This window comes from Nannobrachium achirus, assembly GCF_963921795.1.
Source record: "Nannobrachium achirus genome assembly, chromosome: 15".
Taxonomy (NCBI): Eukaryota; Metazoa; Chordata; class Actinopteri; order Myctophiformes; family Myctophidae; genus Nannobrachium; species Nannobrachium achirus.
The window spans coordinates 59685762-59707555 of record NC_137822.1 but is presented as its reverse complement, the minus strand read 5'-3'; positions in this window follow the sequence as shown (position 1 = coordinate 59707555).

The following is a 21794-nucleotide window of genomic DNA, read 5'->3' as shown; positions in this document are numbered from 1 at the left end:
AAACAAAGAACATAGGCATTACTCCAGACTGTTCTTTTATAGTGCGATGTGTTATAATAGACAGCACCAAAGGCCATTTAACCACTCGAATGTCCCTATTCCGGGGGTGAATATGCGGCAAAAAAATAGCAGCTTTACAACCTCCCAGCACCTCCCAGCACATTTTCAGATAAGTTTGGCGGGGATTTTGTGTCGAGCGAAAACAGCAGGGGGCCTAGTATGGAGCCCTGGGTGACTCCAGTCAAATAAGTATATCGTCGTTGTCGGGTGGAAACCTTGTATGTCCAAAACCGTTTGTGTAGTATTTATCATTTATAAAATGATTTAAACTAGTGAAAACAGCCGATCTACATGCATACAACGCCTCGCACCGTATGATGAATAGTGCTTTACTTTGCGAAAAATGTACATATCTGAAACTTGGAGATACGAGGTTTCTGCTCGACCAGTGTTGATTTTGTCGACTAAAACTATGACGAAAAATGGTTGTCGACTGTGTTTTTTCACTGACGAAAACAAAATAAAAACTAAGCTGTGATGACTAAAACGAAGACTAAATATATTGACAGTTTCGTCAACAAAATAAAAAACTAGACTAAACTGTTGGGGAGGGACTAGTGGAGAAGAGAGTCATTTTATGTTTGGTTGCTCTCCAGTGTTACGTGCTGAAAATAGCAGATCTACAAGCTCACAACGCGTCGCAGCGCGACGCGTTGTGAGCTTGTAGATCGGCTATTTTCAGCACGCAACCAAGTGTAAAATCAGTCATTGCGATGCCATCAAGGCCTGCCAAAATACATTTTAGTCAACTAAATCAACTGTAGATTTAGTTGCCTAAAATCTTATGATATTCAGTCAACTAAAACTAGACTAAAACAAAAACTTTTCAGGTGACTAAATTATGACTAAAACTAAGTTACATTTTATTCAAAAGACTATGACTAAAACTAAATCAAAATTTGCTGTCAAAAACAACACTGTGCTCGACAGATATGGGGTTTAACAGTGAGAAAGTCGAAGCCGTCTAAGAGAGGGTCTGTCTGTTGGTCTTTCTGGCGCTACAGTAGTCTCGCAAACCACTCGACTGATCAGCACAAAACATCTTGGGCGCGCTGCCAGTGGGTCAGGGTAAAAAAGGATAACATTTTTCCCCCCACACAATGTTTCGGAAATATGTCATATTAATTTGTTTGAATGGGAGACGGGCGGAAAAAAACGGAAAAACCTTGCCCAAATATGGCGTCATACGTCACAAATTCCGATAGGTAAACTGACATCATAGCTTGACCACATGAAGTCCATGTTCCACATGGGAGCCAGGCCGCTGGTATTGCCTCGTCTCATCTCCGTGTGACAGGGACGTGCAGAGAATGTTAGAGAGGCAGGGGCTGACATTTCTAAAAGGGCCTTTGGTGAAAATATTGAAAATAGCAGACCTCTAACACGTTGTGAGGTTGGAGGTCGTTTGATACCACACTGAACTAAGAATAATCAGGTGAATACTGGAGATGTGGCGTAGCGGCATGGACAGAGAGGGCAATTCTTTCAACATAAGATGCTGCATTCAAGTTCAGGAGAGTTTGAACAAAGGCAATTCTCTTGAATGCTGCCATCAGGTATGGCATAAAAAGAGGGCATTTTCATTTCTTTCACCATAGAGAAAACGGGACCGTGCCTATGTTCCCCAGGTTCTATGTTCCCCAGGTCCTATGTTCCCCATTTACCCCCACAAAAAAAGGTTATATGTTCCCCAGTTACCCCCACAAAAAAAGGTTCTAAGTTCCCCAGTTACCCCCACAAAAAAAGGTTCTATGTTCCCCACTTACCCCCACAAAAAAAGGTTGTATGTTCCCCACTCAACTTAAAAAAGGTTCTATGTTTGGGACATGTGTGGGCATTTGGACGAGTGGGTACCTGGATGCGTGGGCACTTAAGGGTGGAGACATGTGGGCAGACTGGGCACCTGGGAAACTGGGCACCTAAATTAGGATTGCCCACATGTTCTTAGTGCCCAGATGTCCCACCATTTCCTGCATTTGAGTTTTGGTGGGGAACATACAGTGGATCCTATTTTTGGTTGAACGGGGAACATAGAACCTTTTTGGGGGGGAAGTGGGGAACATAGAACCTGGGGAACATAGAAGACCCCGTGAAAACTGCATTCATGGTCTGGAGAGGGCGCTTTTTACGGGCGGATAAAAGGGCAGGGGCTCAAGCCCCCTTTGATGTCTATGTGTGCACATGCCTGCCGTGTGCCCTAATCCAAAGCCTCAGACATGGACAGCTTCCTTGTTGGTGAGGTAGCGGAGCCACTGGCATTATGACCAGTTTGGGGGAAAAATGCAACCACAGACTGCCTGACTCAGCACCAGCACAGTTCAACAGTTCCATGACTGTTTCACAATGGGACTTCTTAGACGCTGAGAAAGACTGAGGAATCAGCCCCTCATGAGTCTCAACTAGGGATGGGACCATTTGAAAATGTCATATCACGATTATTGTGAGCAAAGAAATCGCGATTAGCGATATTATTGCGATAATCAAAATATCCCCGACATTCATTATCCTGCATGGGCGGAACATTTGTCAAAAAACAGCAGATCTAGAAGCTCAGTCGCGTTGTAAGCTTGTAGATCGGCAATTTTTTTCTTTAAGAGATTTGGTAGAGTGAAAAAGACTGTATCAAGTATGTATATTGTAAGTAACTTTTACCAATTATAGAGGGGAGATTTACAAGCTCACACAAGCTCACAACGCTTCGCAACACGACACGTTTTTAGCTTGTAGATCGGCTATTTTTTAACTACCTTTTACCAATTATAGAGGGTTTAAAAGATACCCGATATGCAGCTCGGCAAATAAAAGGTGATGAATTGACCCCAGTGCATGACGGAGGACGATTTCGCGATAAATGAAATCTCCACCATACGATTATCGTGAGTGTTTTTTTATCACGATAAACGATAATATCGCTTATCGTCCCATCCCTAGTCTCAACGGCAATCATGCTTCGCGGAGTTTTCTCGCAGCGTTGAAAAGTTCCCATACTGATTTTAATATAGACTGCCCTTTCCCATCATCTGGTGGCAAGCCATTCGCTTGGAAGAGAAATCCCCCAAAAGCCATCAAAGCTATACGACAAACATGGAAACGAGAGATAAGATACAAGAAAGTGCCCTCAGATGACAGAGATGTAATCCAGAGTTGAGGACAGCCCTTGCCTGTGGGTGACGTCACTGACATTTCAGCGCCACCACTTCAGACGTGTGGGCTGTAATGTGGGCACGGGGGGCTCTGAACTGTCTCGCCACGCCCACGTGGTTCTGAGCAGTGGCGTCAGTTCAGAAAAAAGCTAAGGTATGGCAACATGACTGGTGTGGCTCGCATGCAAGACACCAGTCATGTTGCCATACCTTAACAACAGGCATGATTTTAAGAAGTACAATTTTTTTTTTTTACCCCGTTTCTACGGTTTCTTGGGCTGGATATGGCAGCCTGGAACGGTTGTTCAAGTGCAGATAAACTTGGCATGTTAGTAAACGTGCCACAATTAACAATAATGCATTGCACCTGTGCAACTGACCTGCGGAACCTGGGAATATACTATGTTGTCAAGATGAGGGGAATAAAAGTGTGGAGAATATAATTATAATACCTTGTTAAAGTGACCATTGTGTTACATTTGGCATTTGTAGTTATTTTGCTGTAATTTAACAACATAATAACCAGCACAGATAGTCAAAGAGACATTCATGGATTTATATTTAAACATAACTTTTATTTTTCCCCCTGGACCCAGGGTATGGCAGCTGCATACCCCTGCCATACCCAATTGACGCCCCTGGTTCTGAGATGGCCTGCATCGCCACCGCTAAGCCCAAATTAGAACTGTGGTACTCACTGAAAATAGCAGATTTTCAACAGATGTAACAACAAAAACTTGAACCCCAGGGGGGTCCAGGGGAAAAGTCCGCCTAAAATGCATGCCCAAATTGGAACAGTTGTGGACACAAAACTACAATGATTGTGGCTACTCTTGACCCACCAAATGTAAGCTAACCCCTGAAAACTCACAAATGCAGTGTAAAACATCACATTTCTCTTACCAAATTGTAATGCTGTGATCACTTACTAGGGAAAAGAGGATTTAAAAAGACCTCCGCCTATGGAAGATTTGCATTCTGAATAGTGAAAAAGACTCAAGACCTCACTGGAGACATAATAGTGAATAGAGAAATTGTCCATCAAGGTGTCATCAATTGATAGGCAAAGTCTTATGAATATATTTCAAACTATGTAAACTCTACAGATGTTTTAGTGAGAGTAGTGCTGTAATATATTAGTAATGTTAAAGTATAGGGTGAAAAATAACAATAAGTAGTAATAATACTGTAATATGAGTAATGCATGGATGAAAAATACAATGGCAGCTGATCGTATGTGCTGTAGGGCCCCTGTAGCAGAACATTGTAATTTGATGTTGTCTCTATTGATTTATTGACCAATAACAGAACAAAAACAGTTGTGTGACTGGTTATGGGAAGCCGGCTTCCCATATGGGGCTTAAGTGGTAAATGATAATAACTAGAGAGATGCAATTGGAAATTGCAAGTGGGGTTGCCTCGAGTCACACACACGCAAATATCTCTCTCGGTCGTCCTCAGACGAGCTTCCATCGGATTCTCCAATCTTTCCGGTTCTCCATACACCCGGCCAGCTCCGAAGAGCTTTCAGCTCCCACATCCTTCTTCAGGACGTCCATATACGTTAACGTGGAACGTCCTCGCGATCGATGCCCGCACGTTGGTTCCCACAGGACTAGCCTGCTGGCCGGGAGGCGGGAGCTCCCGATGTCTGTGGCAGTGGCCGGCCAGCTTCATCCTCCTAGCTGCTACCTTCTTGCTGAGCCTCGGCAGTTGCCTGTACAGGTCCTTGTTGGTAATGTGGATGTTCTGGTCCACATTCAGAACAGCTCGTAGCATTCTGGTGTAGCACCCATCCAGGGACTTCTGCAGGGTGGGTGTCAGGGTCCAGCTTTTGCAGCCATACAGGAGGACAGACTCCACAGTGGCGTGGAATAGGCTCAGCTTTATGTGTCGGGGGAGATTCAAGCACCACACTCTTGATATGCCATTCAGGGCCCTCCACGCTAGTGCCTTTCTGACCTTAACACATCGGATGCCCACGTGGTGTCTACAAGTCAATTTCTTTGATGTCGCTGGAGGCCCACGACGCGTTTGACGCGTTGTACAGTAAACTATACTGTACTGTAGCTACTGCACTTGGCTACTGCGGTGATGAAACAAACTCCATTTCCCAACATGCAGCGCGCAATTACGTCACCCGGACGTGCTGTGTGTCTCGTTGACTTCCTGTTTAGCGGCTGCACAAAAATGCTGTTTTCTCCGGATTCTCTTCCTTTTTTCATTTTTTTCTCAAAACGGCAGCCTCTTCTACATGCCGTAACACAAACACTGTGGCTTAGAAATGATAAAAAACGGTCCTGACTGAAAGAAAAGATTTTCACGAAATAAACAGGACATACTCGGATTACATTTACTCGGATTACTTTTCTCGCCAGTACTCTCGCCGGTAGGTAAAATGACGCGTTGCCATGGGCACCAGCAAATTAAGACCTCAAAACCACGTGGGCGTCCGATGTGTTAAGGTCCTGTTCTGTGGAGTTCATCCAGGAACCCAAGTATTTGAAGTCATTGACCTCTCGCAGAGCGTTGCCATCTGATGTTGTAATCGGCGGATGGTCCATGTGGATGTTATAGGTGAATATCTGCCCTGAGACAAAAAAGTTCGGGAACCCCTGATCTAGGAAAGGAAAGATGGATGGAATAAAGTAGGACAAGTACCACACTAATAATACATTTCATACTAGCTCACAACACATCGCGCCGTGACGCGTTGTGAGCCGAGCCATTTTTGTATATCCCATCGCAGAGTCTTTGATTAGCATGATGTGCCTTTGACCCTTTATTACATAACGGCTGGTATGCAATGTTTAATTCATGACATCTGCTCTCCCAACAAGTTTAAAAAAGAAAAGTAACAGAGGGAGTGCAGAGGGGGGGCCCCGGGGTGGGCCAAGGGCCGGGGGCTGCGTGCAGGGGTTTCGCACCAAATTGTGGGCCCTGGGTATGTTTTCACTTCCACTCTGACTGCATTTATCAGTCAAATTGACAGGTACATTTTTGGCCCAGGAAATGATTCAGAAAAAAAAGGAGAACATATGTCTTGAGTATTTTGGAAAAGTCATGGAAGGGGAAATTTCGGAGTCCTTCACAGGGAGAGTTATTGCTCTTTGCAATCTCAAAATCGGTCCTGTTAGTCACCCGTGTGTTAAAAATTTTCATGTGAAGGACCCCTTGAAGGGAAGGCTTACGCACACCCAGTTCCTCTCTTAGCAGGTGCGTGGGTTACAAAACATTAGGAGATCTGACTAGAAGACAGACTGACCCGCACACTGCCGCTTGTCCGTTTCAGAATATTTATTAATGTAGCAACGTTTCGGTCACCAGACCTTTCTCAAGCTCGAGCTTGAGAAAGGTCTGGTGACCGAAACGTTAATAAATAATTAATAAATATTCTGAAACGGACAAGCGGCAGTGTGCGGGTCAGTCTGTCTTCTAGTCAGATCTCCTAATGTGAAGGACCCCCAAAATGACATGTATTTGGGGCCATGTATTTGCCCCCCCCCCCCCCCCCCCCACACCCAACATCTCAAAATATCGGTGCCACGCTGCGAGCTTGTATATCTGCTATGTTTCAATAGCTAAAGTATAACATAATTAAGGCCCATCCACCTTGGGCCCTAGTAACTCAGTCCCACGTTTCCCCCCCTTGTGACGCCCCTGGCTGTGTGCCACATGTTGGAGACCAGTGTTGGAGTAGAGTTTACTGTACACTGTCTGTCGCCTGGGATGTTGAGCAGAGCAACACTGTCAATCCTGGGCTGTGATCTGTCAAGAATGCTCATCACAGAACAAGACAATAAAAGGGGGTTATTGAATCACATACTGTACAAGAGAATCGCTCCAATGTACAACAAAGAGGCAAAAGAAAAAACCCTAAACAATCAAATGTATTAAAAAGTATAAGATACGGCTAGCATGATCAAGAACACAAGATAGTAAAAGGCACAAAGCATTATAATTTACTTTACCGTCCAAAATAATGATTTGTTGGCTTTAAGTCCAGCTATTGCTGTATATGTTTCCCCTTCAAAACTGACGTCAGCACCAGGATGTTGCTGAGAAATTTGCTGAGTGGGTGGGCCGTGAATAGGGCTAATTGTGTCATGTCAGATGGTGGATAATTCCAGACAAAGGAAATAAAAACTCTCAGCCCTTTGAAAAAAAATTACTTGATCATTTAAACAATTAGATTCTAACTAGAGGCTAGGGCTACATAGCGGCCCAAATTCAAATTATATAAAGACAAAAGGCAAAATACATGTTGAGATACTTCAGAGTGCTCCAATTTGAACCAATTATTAAACGTTATTGACCAGAGTTCCCAGTGGTTATCCATATGGCCTCCAAATCTCTCGCAATTCGAAGCACTGTGAGCTTGTAGATCTGCATTATTATTTTTTTACGGAATGTTTTCCTCCAAATTTGGCCCTAATAGCCTAAACTAAAATGTATGCTTTAACTATTAAAAAATAGCAAAATCGTGAACATTTTTGCAAACCTTTAAATATATATTTTTAAAGCAAACTTTTGTAAATATTTGCTTCTGGGAGGGTCCCTGGAACAACATATTTTGAGATGGGGTCAGAGGTCAAATACATACAGTATATTAGCCCTATTCACTGCCCGCCCACTCAGCATCCCCCTGGTGCTGAAGTCACGTTTTGAAGGGTAAAACCCTGCTAAAAGCCCATAGAGTTAACACAGAAATCGCAATTTTAATGTAATTTCCGAATAGTAAAGTATAAAATACGGCTAGCATGATCAAGAACACAAGATAGTAAAAGGCACAAAGCGTTATAATTTACTTTACCGTTCGAAATAATGATTTGTTGGCTTTAAGTCCAGCAATGTCTGTGTTATTGTACCCTTCTAAACTGACGTCAGCACCAGGAAGTTGCTGAGAAATTTGCTGAGTGGGCGGGCCGTGAATAGGGCTTATTTCTAGGGGTTCTTGACATTGACACTTATGCTACCGTTGACATTTCAGCTCGTCAATGAAAGGGTTAATACCATGGCGCCGTTGACGGGTCAGCTCGTCACTAATACTGTAAAAATATTAAATAATATTAATACTGATCTCTCATAAAGAAACTTCATTTACTCGAAACAATACATTTTGATCCCAAGGCTGGCATGTTTACAGCTCAATATGCACTCGGATGGCGGCCGGACAGCTTTGTCAACACACTGTCATGTGACTAGATGGGCTAAACGTTGAACAAAGTCAAGTGAATAGAAATCGGCGCAAATTCCCGCCCTGCCCTTCAAAATAAGAGTGACAGCCTATGGAGGAAGCGGCGCGAGCAGCAAGGAAAATTCATCCCTTCAAAGTAAGGGGCAGCAGAAGTGTTTAAAAATGAGCACCACTGTTCATAAAGACATACGTTGGCCGGAAACCATTAGGACTTAGAAGACATTTTAGGGGTATTTTTCAGACCTAAATGCATGGGTTTTATGTTGAATTCACTTGGGAATCAGGTGATTACAAGCTTTATGTGGCGAGGCATCCTTGCTGTGAGTTTGGTTGTCTGGGTCTTAAAGAGGGAGGCGTTTCTCCAGGACCTCTGCCAAAGGAGGATTTGCACTCAATTGATAAGTGGCAGCTGGAGAGTTCATGGCAATGTGTAAAGTGTGCGTGCGTGCGTGTGCATACATGTGCTTGTGCATGCTTCTGTGGTCTGAGTTGATGTTTGACTAGCTAGCAAGCTGCTGCTAAATGCTTTCACATCGCCATAAGAACTAGGCAGTGGTGTAAAGTAACTAAGTAGTTTACTTAAAGGGATATTTCACTTTCAAAAAGACTTTTGGTAATTGTATCATCTAATCAGGCTTTTATGAACACCCTGAACAGTTTTTAATTTGCTTCATTCAATATGTAGATATTTGATGTAAATGTTACCAGGCCCTCCTCCTCCAGGAAGAGGGCCCCATACACACACATTGTAACTTCAAACTCCATTTTAACCATGATAGATTCATTAAAAACACCTGTTATTTTTTCTGGTGACTCATACTACCCTCCTAATACGTGAGCAGGCCGTGTTTTTTCTATAACTTTTTTCATTTATTTTTAATAATTATTTGGGAAAATGAAAAATATTTAATACAAAAATTGATTATTAGAAAAAAAAAGTAATCGATAAAACACGGCCTGCTCACGTATTAGGAGGGTAGTTTGAGTCACCAGAAAATATAATGGTTGTTTTTAATGAATTTATCATGGTTAAAATGGAGTTTGAAGTTACAATGGGTGTGTGTGGGGAGAGGCCCTGGGCCTGGAGGGCCTGATAACATTTACATCAAATATCTACATATTGAATGAAGCAAATTAAAAACTGTTCAGGGTGTTCATAAAAGCCTGATTAGATTATAAAATGACCAAAAGTTCTTTTGAAAGTGTAATATCCCTTTAAGTACTGTGCTTAAGTAAATGTTACATTACTGGAGTGTATTTCCAGATTTCAGTATACTGTGCAGCAGGGGTTCCCAAACTGTTTTGTCTCAGGGCACCCCATGAATATTTTTTTAATCCTAGGCACCCCTACATTATAATTTTCACTCCCAGCACCTTATATTTATAGAATATTGTCGTTGTCGGGTGGAAACCTTGTATGTCCAAAACCGTTCGTTTTGTATTTATCATATATAAAATGATCTAAACTTGTGAACACAGCAGATCGCCTGTTTTCACTAGTTTTGTGCGACAGTCATGTATGATGAAGCAGGGCTTTGCTTTACCAAAAGACGTACACATTTGAAACTTGGAGATACGAGGTATCTGCCCGACAATGACGATATTTTAGTGATTATGTTGCGAGGAGAACTTTGAGATAATAGCCATTTTGGTTAGAACTGACTGAAAATAACTTTGTACTTCCAAATATTATCAAATGATCTCGCGGCACCCCTGGACTGCTGTCACGTCACCCCAGGGTGCCCTGTCACCCACTTTGAAAACCCCTGTCCTAGGGGTCCTCAAAGTTGAAAACTCTTGATTTTACAGCATAACAATGCCTATGCAGAGAGGGACACCTTGCATGCGTATATACTGTACAGTGTCGCGTTTGCAGAGTGGAGCAATTACGAGACTGCTTCCAACAGTTAAAGCGGGGAACGTAACAGATCAGGCTTGTAAAAATACATGGGTATGAACAGGCTTCCATAATTACAGCCACCACCACTACAAACGGCCCGCCAGGGCGGGGCCGGGCTCCCATGGGGCGGGGAAGGAGACATGGTTAGTTAATGCCTTAGAAGACAGGCGACACGTTTGGCCTTTTTTTATTATTTATGTTGCTACAGTATGCTCCGCCGATTTAAATTAAGGGAATTAAGGGAGTCACTCTTCACGGAACGGCTTAGAACGCCGAGACAGAGAGGCAGGCATGTGCACACATAGACATCAAAGGGGGCTTGAGCCCCTGCCCTTTTATCTCTCTGTAAAAAGTGCCCTCTCCAGACCATGAATGCGGTTTTTACTATGGTGAAAGAAATGCAAATGCCCCTCTTTCCATGCCATACCTGAAGGCAACGTTGAAGAGAATTGCCTTGTCCAAACTCTCCTGAACTTGAATGCATTATCTTATGTTGAAAGAATTGCCCTCTCTGTGTAGAAATCCATGCCGTTACGGCACATCTCCAGTATTGACTTTGTTTCAAATATTTTTATTGTCAAGCATTTTCAAAACAAACAGTAAACAGTGCTTCCTTATTTTTTAAACAGAAATAGATACACGCTTAGTTCAGTGCGGTTTCACCGACCTCCAAGCTCAGTGAGCTTGGAGGTCTGCTATTTTCAGTGCTTCCACCAAAACTATTTTGTGCTTCAAGCTTCAGATGTACAGCGAGCTTGTAGATCTGCTATTTTTCGTCAAAATGTGTGCGAGTCTTTGAATATTTCAAATCCTTCTAAGGTTTTTTGAAAAACCTATGTTTCTATGTCAGTGGTTTTCAAGCCTTTTCATGTGAAGGACCCCCAACATGATATGTATTCGGCCACGGACCCCCATCTCAAAATATATCGTTCCAGGGACCCCCCCAGAAGCAAAATTTGAGTTACAAATGTTCGCTTACAAAATACATATATTCAAAGATTTTCACAAATGTTCACGACTTTTCAAAAATAGCAGATCTACAAGCTCGCAGCGCCGCGCTGTGAGCTTATATATCTGCTATTTTTCAATAGTTAGAGCATAAGATAATGAAGGTCCCCTCCACCTTGGGCCCTAGTAACTCAGTCCCACTCCCCCCCCTTGTGACCCCCCTGTGTAAATCAGACGTGATCACCCCCCCCATACCTTACCCTAACCCCACCCTTTTTTCTACTCCATACATGTCGCGTTTTATACTTGTGATGATATTGAATGTGTTTTGATGATATTGAATGTTTTTGATGCTACTTCATATGTTGATGAATTGAATTCAAAGGACCCCAATGGAAACAGGACTGCAAGGACTTTTTGTGTGGAATTATTTCAGACTAAGTGTTATGACTGCTGTTTTACATTACTGTCCAATGAAATAATCAATCAAAGACCAGTGGTAACTCAAACTTTTCCATGTCCCAAATTGAGATTCATTTGGCCGCGGACCTAGCATAGAGAGCCCAGCGGAGGAACCCCCCGGACAACGGAATGTATAGGGTTTAAGTTAGTTAATTGAATTATTCATTTAATTGGCTGGAAAGTCCCGCGCTTGAACATCCTCAGATTGAACTCTCTCCACTCTTGGTCAGTCTATGAATAAAGTGATTAACGGTGTCGCTGTACATGCAGTTTCACTCTCAAAATAACATGCAACCAGGGGCGTCACAAGGTGTGGGGGGGGGGGGGGGGGGGGTGATTGGGAATTGTGTTACTAGGGCCCAATGTGGAGGGGCCTTAATTATTTTTATACTTTTATAGCTACAAGCTCTAAGCTCACAGCGCGGCACCGAGTGCCGCGCTGCGAGCTTGTAGATATGCTAAAAAAAAGTTGTGAAAATATGTGCAAATCTTTGAGTATATGTATTTTTTAAGCGAACAATTCTAACTCAAATTTTGCTTCTGGGGGGGTCCCTGGAACTAAATATTTTGAGATGGGGGGTCCGTGGGCATATATCATTTTGTTGGTCCTTGATATGACAAAGTTTGAGCACCACTCACATAGAAACATAGGTTTTTTAAAAACCTTAGAAGGATTTGAAATATTCAAAGACTTCACGATTGTTCAAAAATAGCAGATCTACAAGCTCGCTGTGAGCTTGTAGATCTGCTATTCTTCAATAGTTAAGGCACACAATGTGAGTGAATCCTTGCACCCAGGGCCCAGAATTTGGTGCGACACCCCTGCATGCAACCACATCATTCTCTGTCCTTCCGTCTCTGTCACTCGTCCCTGTCTGTCTTCTCAGATGGACGGCAATGGGTGGAGAGAGGCCATCCCCGGGTCCTCCAGGCCTCATGTTGAAATGTCACAGAAAAAGACAAGGACACACTGCGAACCCCTAACTGCTCCCCAAATATATATACAGTATGTGGCGGAGAGAGTCGCAGGCCCAGCCTGAAGCCTCAAAAAGTCTAGTATCTGCCCTTGTTCCATAGGGATGTCCCTTTGGAGTGATGGTTAAGATATTGGACTTTCACGCGGGAGACCCGGGTTCAAAGCTGGATGGGGAGGTTCGGATCAACTCCATTACAATATATATTGCAGGTTGGTTGGTGGCTTACATATATCGTTATTTGTTACTATTGGGCAGAAACCAACAATTTATTAACATATCTTTTTTTTTTTTATAAAATAAATCAGTGCTAATGTACACCCTTTACGTCTGTGTGGGTTTTATAAATATTGAACCAATATCAAACTGTCGTTCAAGTTTGATGTTTCTGCTGTCGGGCCGAAACCTCCTAACTCCAAAATGTTCATTTTCAGGAAAATGAGCTCAAGTGGAGCATATATTTATGAAAAAAAGAAAGGGCCAATCGGGTGGAGTTAGCTGGTTTTGACAGAAAGTGTGGAGTTAGGAGGTTTTGTCCCAAGCACTTTTTACTACTTTCCATTGGTTCACTATTATTTGAACCAACACTCAGATGTAAAGGGTGTTCAATAGCCCTGATTTATGCCAAGAAATCAAAAACCTCAAATCGGGTGCTGGTTTTGACAGAAAGTGTGGAGTTGGGAGGTTTTGTCCCAAGCACTTTTTACTACTTTCCATTGGTTCACTATTATTTGAACCAACACTCAGATGTAAAGGGTGTTCAATAGCCCTGATTTATGCCAAGAAATCAAAAACCTCAAAAATTGAGTTAAGAGGTTTTGGCCAGACAGTGATGATATTTTTTATTTTTTTTTTATTTTTTTCATCTGTCGTTCTAATCAAAGATGGACAACTATCTTCACATTAATGGTAAAAGATCCCTCACTCTACGTGAGCTGGATTTGGATAAAGTTATGACAAAGGCGAGACACTACAGGTGAATAGGGTAAAAAAATAACTAATAGCTACAACAATTAAACTTTTCCAGTTGATTACTTACATCAAGACTAAGAATCTTTGAATTACAAGTTTTCTGAAATTATATGTTTAGATATGCAAATGAGGCACTATACTATATGCGCTAATAATGCCCAATTTGCATACTTTTCAGGTACATAAATCTGAAGATTGGATAATGCCAGGTTCAAAACTATTGTTTCCCTTTCTTGACATATTAGAGACAAAACAAATTACAGAGGGGATTTTAGATATCTCTTTTTATCACTCCATAAATCATAAAATAGTGTCAACAGTCATAAAAAACACATTTTCGCCATGTTTTTAGTGATAAAATGTGATGTAAATCAGGCTATGAATGATATATCAACAAACCCCTCTGTAAATATCTTCAGGATATAGATAAGAATAAAACTGGAAGGTTTGGTGTATGTGGGTGCAACTGAAGTGGAGATTTATGTACCTAAGTATGAGGAAAAACACATTTTGGGAAACGGCCTTTAAAGATTGGACACACCCCCATCCTATACAAACCAATTGTAACTTCAAACTCCATTTTAATCATGTTAGATTCATCAAAAACACCTGTCCTCGGTTCTGGTGACTCATACTGTCCTCCTAATACGTGAGGGGGCCATGTTTCTTTGATTCATCTTTTATTTATTTTTTATTGTCTATATATATCTATATTTTGTAAAATATGTATGAAAACAAATGCTGTTAACTCGGCACTTTCACGTATGAAATGAACATCTATATGTGTATTTTGAACGTTAATTTTGCATTTGTTTGAAAGAAGGCATGTTTAGGAAGCAAAATAGTAAAAAAATCTCATTTTTTTACATTTTGATTTTTTACATGTTTTCACCTGCCATGTCTCCCCTTAAGACACAATCAAGTATCTGACAATGCATAAAGTCACCGTACCAACTTTGATGGGACAGTATTGTGTTGTTTTGAAAACATTTCTTGAAAAGGTTGTTATTTTGGATATATTTGTTTTCTGCCGACAGCAGAGATACACATTGCGAAGCGCTCTGACATGTCGGAACGCTAGAATAATTACTATGTACTGTAAATACAAGAGCTAAGAATTGCTCAAAGGCAATCAGGGACGTGCTGGCCATTGGGAAAAGCGGGACAACTCCCGAACGGCCGGTTCATTCCCGGCCGGTCCAGGCCGGCCATTAGGAAAAACAATAAAATAAAAAGTCGGCCTTCGTTCCATTTTGGCGGCTGGGCGGCCAACAAAGTAAATCGTCACTGTCGGGCAGAAACCTTGTATCTCCAAGTTTCAAATGTGAAATCTTTTCGCAAAGCAAAGCCCTGCTTCATCATACAAGGCCGTTGCACAAAAGTAGTGAAAACAGCCGATCTACAAGCAGTCAAGCACACAACGCCTCGCACCGCGAGGCGTTGTGTGCTTGTAGATCTGCTGTTTTCACTAGTTTAAATCATTTTTTAAAATGATAAATACAAAACAAACGGTTTTGGACATACAAGGTTTCCACCCGACAACAACGAAATATAACTCATGTAATTGGCCCACTGGCTTGTCACTTGTCATGATCTGAAATGGCAAATTTGAGTAGCAACAGCGCTATGGAGAGATCTCTCTCTATAGCGCGCAATGAGGGCCTCTCCAACTCTTTTTCCTGGGCTGAATCAGGGGCCCAGCACGTCCCTGAAGGCAATCATCGATAGCAGCAAACCCTAATGCTCTACGAAATTCAATATAGACACGTAACTAAACATTTGCTCATTATCGTGACAATACCATCTTCCCTGTCGCCACAATGGATGATGGATGACGGTAACAGGCTGATCATATGTCACAATATGATATTCAGAAGATTCTGACTCACGCTCAGATGTTGTAAGCCGATATGCATTTCTTAAATAGCACAAGCTGGAACATTAAACGGCACCCGAGAGATGGCTTGCATTCTTACAAAACTCATAAAGGTCTGCGAGAGCACATCCGTGCTCCACATGGGCAAAACGGTGTTTCTCATTAACTCTTCGCTGATTTGAGAGCAGAACAATATAAGTGAACAGCACAGCTTGCAGTGGAATGCCATATATTGGAATCACATTGGGTTTTATCAAGTCTGAACAAAAAGTAACACCTGGAATAGGATTTGAATCACATTCCTGGGTGGTTTGAAATGTGATTCAAATCTGAACATAATTAAGCGTGTGCTTCAGTTTGGACACACTGAACCCTTATACTTCATTGAATCATTGTATGGAGAAAAAATTAAGAGTTATGTCACTTAAAAACCTGTTATCAGTTCTCGGCCCGCCGGCGGGCCCAACGGCCGTACTTTGACAAACATTCACGTCCACGCAAGCGTGTGTTTCACCTACACGGGCATGCCGCATATCTATAGAAAGCCACAAGTCTTGTGATTACAGAGCTGCAAACCACGTGTGTGTAGCATCAAAACTCGCTCAAGCCATTGACTGAAAATAGTCCAAACCATGTTTTCCTTCATGCCATCACTGTTCTGGATTGGCAGACATACAAACATGATGAGACGAAAGACAACTCTTCACGGTGTTTTGCATTTAAATCCAGTCCACATTTTCAGTATAACCCCTTTTTTTCTCTCAAAATCATAGCTCAAAATGGCCCCCAAACAATTGACACTTCATTTCACCCAATTGGAGCTTCTAGTCCTGTCCCATCCCCCCAATAGCAACCAATGGTCTGTGTTCAGAGGCGGTGCATGGCCATGTTTCCTGTGCCATAGAATCAGCCAGTGGCAACAGGTTGTTCTGATGACTGGCACATCTTATAGCCAATAGAATTCTCAGAAAAATGATGCCTAATTTGTTTTGGCTGAAGTGAACTATATACCCAAAAACCCCTGCGTAACAGCACCACTGGACGTGCGTAAATACGCAGCAGCGCGCCGAATGTCAGACCAAGAGTGTTAGGGCTGTCAGTAAAATAAATAAATAAAATAATAATAATAATAAATAAATACAAATAATAAAAAATTAAAATAAAATAAATCCAGTCTATTAGCCCTTTTTTGACCTCTTTATATGATATATGCAAATGTCTCCAAATGAAAACGCATAAACATATACTTAGTAAAACATGTGTAAAATATTCATATTCTGTAGTTTTATCATGTCCTTTGAAATTGGGCTAGGTAAGGCTTCAAAATGTGTCCACATTTTTCAGCTCCTATATGATAATAGCAGTGTTATGCAGGCATCTATTTACTGAAAATATTTAGGCGAGGATTAAAAACCTGCTATTCCAGTAAGTTAAAACTTGCATTACTCAATGTCAGTTGCACACAGAGTGATTATTTATTTCTGGGTAAAACTTCAAAATGTTTCCTTCAAAATGAGACCATGCCCAATGCATTACTCCAAATGGTTTAAAAACAACAATCAATTTACTTTGGGTACGTTGTGTATAGGCGTTTTTTGCAAATTATACAGGATTGTTAACAGGTTAATTTGTTATGTCATATACAGTATGTCGTTACATTGTTACCACAGCGACCAATGCAGATATGTCGATGTTGTCCGAATAAACAAATCTGATCTGATCACTTGCAAATAACAGCGTCAGCGTGGACAGTCAGTCCCAAAGAAAAAAAAAAGTCAGATTTGCCTGCATCACAAAAAAGTGAAGGAAAGCGTCTTCCCAGGCACCTGCACACATAGACATCAAAGGGGGCTTGAGCCCCTGCCCTTTTATCTGTTTGTAAAAAAAAGTGCCCTCTCCAGACCAGGAATGCAGTTTTTACTATGGTGAAAGAAATGCAAATGCCCTCTTACCATGCCATACCTGAAGGCAGTATTCAAGAGAATTGCCTTGTCCAAACTCTCCTGAACTTGAATGCAGCATCTTATGTTGAAACAATTGCCCTCTCAGTGTAGAAATCAAGCATCGGCGAAAATAGCCGACCTCCAAGCTCACAACGCAGCGCGATGCGTTGTGAGCCTGGAGGTCTGCTGTTTTTAATATTTTCACCAAAAGGCCCTTTTAGAAATTTCAGCCCCTGCCTCTCTAACATTCTCTGCACGTCCCTGCACCTTCCTTAAAGTGAGGAAGGCACTTGCATGGAGAGCCCTGAATGGCATGGCCAGTGTATGGAACTCCAACCTTCCCCGACAAATCAAACTCAGCTTCCTCTATGCAACGGTAGAGTCTGTTCTCCTATATGGCAGTGAATGCTGGACCCTGAAGCCAAACCTGCAGAAGCCTCTAGACGGGTGCTACACCAGAATGTTGCGTGTAATGCTCAACATCAGCAAGAGACTCTTGCTAATGTTGAGTACTGCCAAGAAAGAGTTCACATGTTGCCAACAAGAATCTGTATGTTGGAATACCAAGGGTGAGCGATAAAATGGCAGCAGGGTAATGAGACTTGCAGGACATTGCCAAAGACACCAAGAAGTCGGGGGCACCCACTGGCCTACCGGTCCAGGCACATACCACATAGGCTCAGTGTAGCCTGACAGCGCGTCGCTTGTTCGAGTCCCCATCCCGGCTACCTTTGCTGCGTGTCACTCCCCATCTCTTTCCCCATTTCCTGTCTACTGTCCCATCCAAAAAACAAAGACACCAAGAGGTGCCAGCCAGCAAACCGGCGCCGTGAGAACCAACACATGGGCACCGGTCACGAGGACATCTCACAATAATGTAACAGAGGTGATCTGAAACCTCCCCACCCGGGCTTTGAACCTCCTACGTGAAAGTCCAATATCTTAACCATTACTCCAAAGGAAACCGTGAGAGGAGGTCTAAAGGGGGGTGAGTGTGGCGGAGAGAGTCGCAGCCCCAGCCTGAAGCCTCAAAAAGTCTAGTATCTCCCTCGTTCCATAGGGATATCCCTTTGGAGTAATGATTAAGATATTGGACTTTCATACACGCGGGAGGCCCGGGTTCAAAGCCCGGGTGGGGAGGTTCGGATCACCTCCGTTACACTAACACACGTGGACGCAAGGGGCGCAAAGCACCAACGAGCTGGCCAGATGTATGGAGAACCGGGATGACTGGAAGCGACGATGGAGGACTCGTCTGAGGACGACCTAGAGAGAGAGAGAGACACAAAAAAAAAAATCAACAAAGCCTTAAATTAGTGTAGCTCAGTAGCAACCTCTGTAACCTTGTTTTGTGAGCGGGGGCGGGAGGGGGAGGGTAGTTTGGTTAAGGATCAGAGCGATGCAGCATTATGATAACATCGCCTGCCACTCACTGGCATATTTATACACCACCGTACAAGGCCATACATGCCATAGTTGTCTTTTCACGTTCATTTTACTTAATGCTTACTGATTTATTATGCCTGGCAAACGCTATTTTTGGCCTTTCCTTTGTTGAAGAAGGAGCTCTGGCTCGCTGCGTGCGCTTGCCAGCCGCGGCTCAATAAATACAACGCGCTGGAGGAAGAGATAACGCGCAGCTGTGAGCGAGCATGAGCAGACAGGTGGGATCGGGAAGGTTGAGTCATGAGACACCACTAGTCCCTTTAGACATGGTACTTGTTACGCAATATTACTTCAACCATTGTTTTATGCTTTAAAGCTGTACTGTGGAAGCTGCTCAACTAGTGGTCAGTAGCGGTATTGCTTTTTTCGGCCGGAGTCGCCGCGGACCACCGGAACGGGGGTCCGCGGACCCCCGCGGCCGTCGCGAGCACCTCCGCCTCGCCGATACGATTCTGTAGAGCCGTCTCCCATCATTTTTAGACCAGGATTGAGGGAGTAGCAAGCAAGATTCCTTCACCAATGTAAACACAGTTGCTGAGGGAAGCTACTTCCTTTAGAGACAGCAAGACTCGCTGTGATTGGCCGGTGGTGTATGATCGGCGCTGTGATTGGCCGGTAGTGTATCATGTGGGAGATGACATCATTTTGCCGGGAAATTCTCCCCCCCTCACAACTCATAGAAAACATATAAAGAGAAAGCTTCAGAAGCTGAAAATAACAGAGTGGGGGTTCTAAAACTTTAGCGATTTAACAGTTAGGACAATTTTAAGATTTGTTTTATAAAAAAAGTTACATGGTATAACTTTAACTATTGAAAAATAGCAGATATACAAGCTCGACGGTGCCGCGCTGCAAGCTTGTAGATCTGCTATTTTTGAAAAATCTTGGAATATTCTTCAAATCTTTGAATATATATCTTTTTTCAAAGCTATCATTTGTAACTCAAATATTTGCTTCTGGGGGGGTCCCCTGATACATAATATTTTGAGATGGGGGTCGGCGGCCAAATACATATAATTCTAGGGGTCCCTTGACGTGAAAATGTTTCAGAACCACTGACATGAGAAACATACTTTTTTTTTTTTTTTTAAACTTAGAAGGATTTAGAAGGCATTCATAGAATCGGGTCGAAATATTTCCAAGATCTTTTTGAAAATAGCAGATCTACGAGCTCGCAGCGCGGCACTCGGTGCCGCGCTGTGAGCTTATCTGCTATTTTTCATAGCTGAAGTATAAAACAATTCCAGGTTTTAATAGGCTAGACTAATTTTTTCTGATGACGGACACTGTTATGTCGCGGTGCCGTGCAGGGAGATGCACTCTAACATTTTCTGTATTGTCTGCTCACTCCCACTCTTTTTTCTTTTCTTTGACTCAGTAATCGACATGTCAAATATCTAAATATTGAATCAAGCAAGTTAAAAACGGTTCAGGGTGTTCATAAAAGCCTGATTAGACGATAAAATTACCAAAAGTTTTTTTTGAAAGTGAAAATCCCTTTAAGGTTGAGATTGAGAATAGTAAAAGTATTAAATAGTAGATAGTAGGCTAAGTAAATAGTAAATAGTAAAATAGTAAAGGGGACTAGTTATAGCCAATTATGAGTGACTCCAGTGACAGATGGAGCAGATAATTACTCATGATTACACATTTGATTGGATTTAAGCCCCCTCTTAAAGGACAACTTTGTTTTTTTACAACAAGGGTTCATATTTTAGATTGTAATTAGAGAAAAGAAAAAGTGAGTGTTAAAACATTTTAATTTGCTTCGTTCTATTGTTGTGTTATCGCGTTGACCCTGCTAAAATGTGGGGCATGCGTACGCATGGGGGCATGCGTACAAGTGGCCAAATATGTCTTTTTAGACAGAATAAGCCAGCAGTTTCTTTATTGCTATTTACAGTAACACTTCTAGCCACCATAAGTCAGATCCAACCATGAAAGGTTGCGTTGCATCTTGGGAATGGGCTTATTCTGTGTAAAATGACATATTTAGCCACTTGTACGCATGCCCCCAGCCACTGAAATAAGAATCTCTAAAACAATAGAACGAAGTAAATGAAATCATTTTAACACTCATCTTTTATATTCTTTAATTACAATCTGAAATATGAACCTTTGTTGTAAAACACTAAAGTTGTAAGGTTACATTAAAGGTGATACACCATGCATTTAAAAAGTATTTATATCATATTGTTTATGTCCCAAAAACGTTTTTCAAAAGGTTTGAGGCTAAATTACCACTCCTGAATAGAGAGCCTCTCTCATTTTTGAATGGCTCTCAGAGCATTTCAGCTGCAGTACCACCTTTGGCCTGAACTGCGCCCCCCCCCCCCCCCCCCCCCCAAAATCCTTTTGAAAACATTTTTTTGAAAAAAATATTTTTTTTGAAAAAAAAAACATTTTTTTGTATTATTATTTTTTTTGTGATGACGTCACAATCGGCAGATGACGTCACAATCGGCAGCAAATCTGGACAGCCTGTTTTGAGAACCCGTGGGATACTTTTAACCTTCTCGCCTTCTCAAAACCAGAGAAAGACACAACGGTCAGAAATGGGACTTTGTGAGGATAGAAGGTGCTAGTGGGACCCCAAAAAAAGGTTTTAAAATAGGAAAAGTGAAATTTCATGGTGTATCACCTTTAAGGTCAGATAGTTGGAGGTCTGTCTCACTTCAGCAGGGAGACTGTTCCATTGGTTGGAGGCTCTAACTCTGGAGGAAAGAAAACCCCAACAGGCTTATGATGCTTTTCCATGACACTGTCTGGCACCGAACGGAGTCACTCATTGAGGAATGGAAAATATGGTGTACTGGCTGCCATGGCAACGCGTGGTGCATCACGCTAGATACGCTTGTAAAAATGCTCCGTCG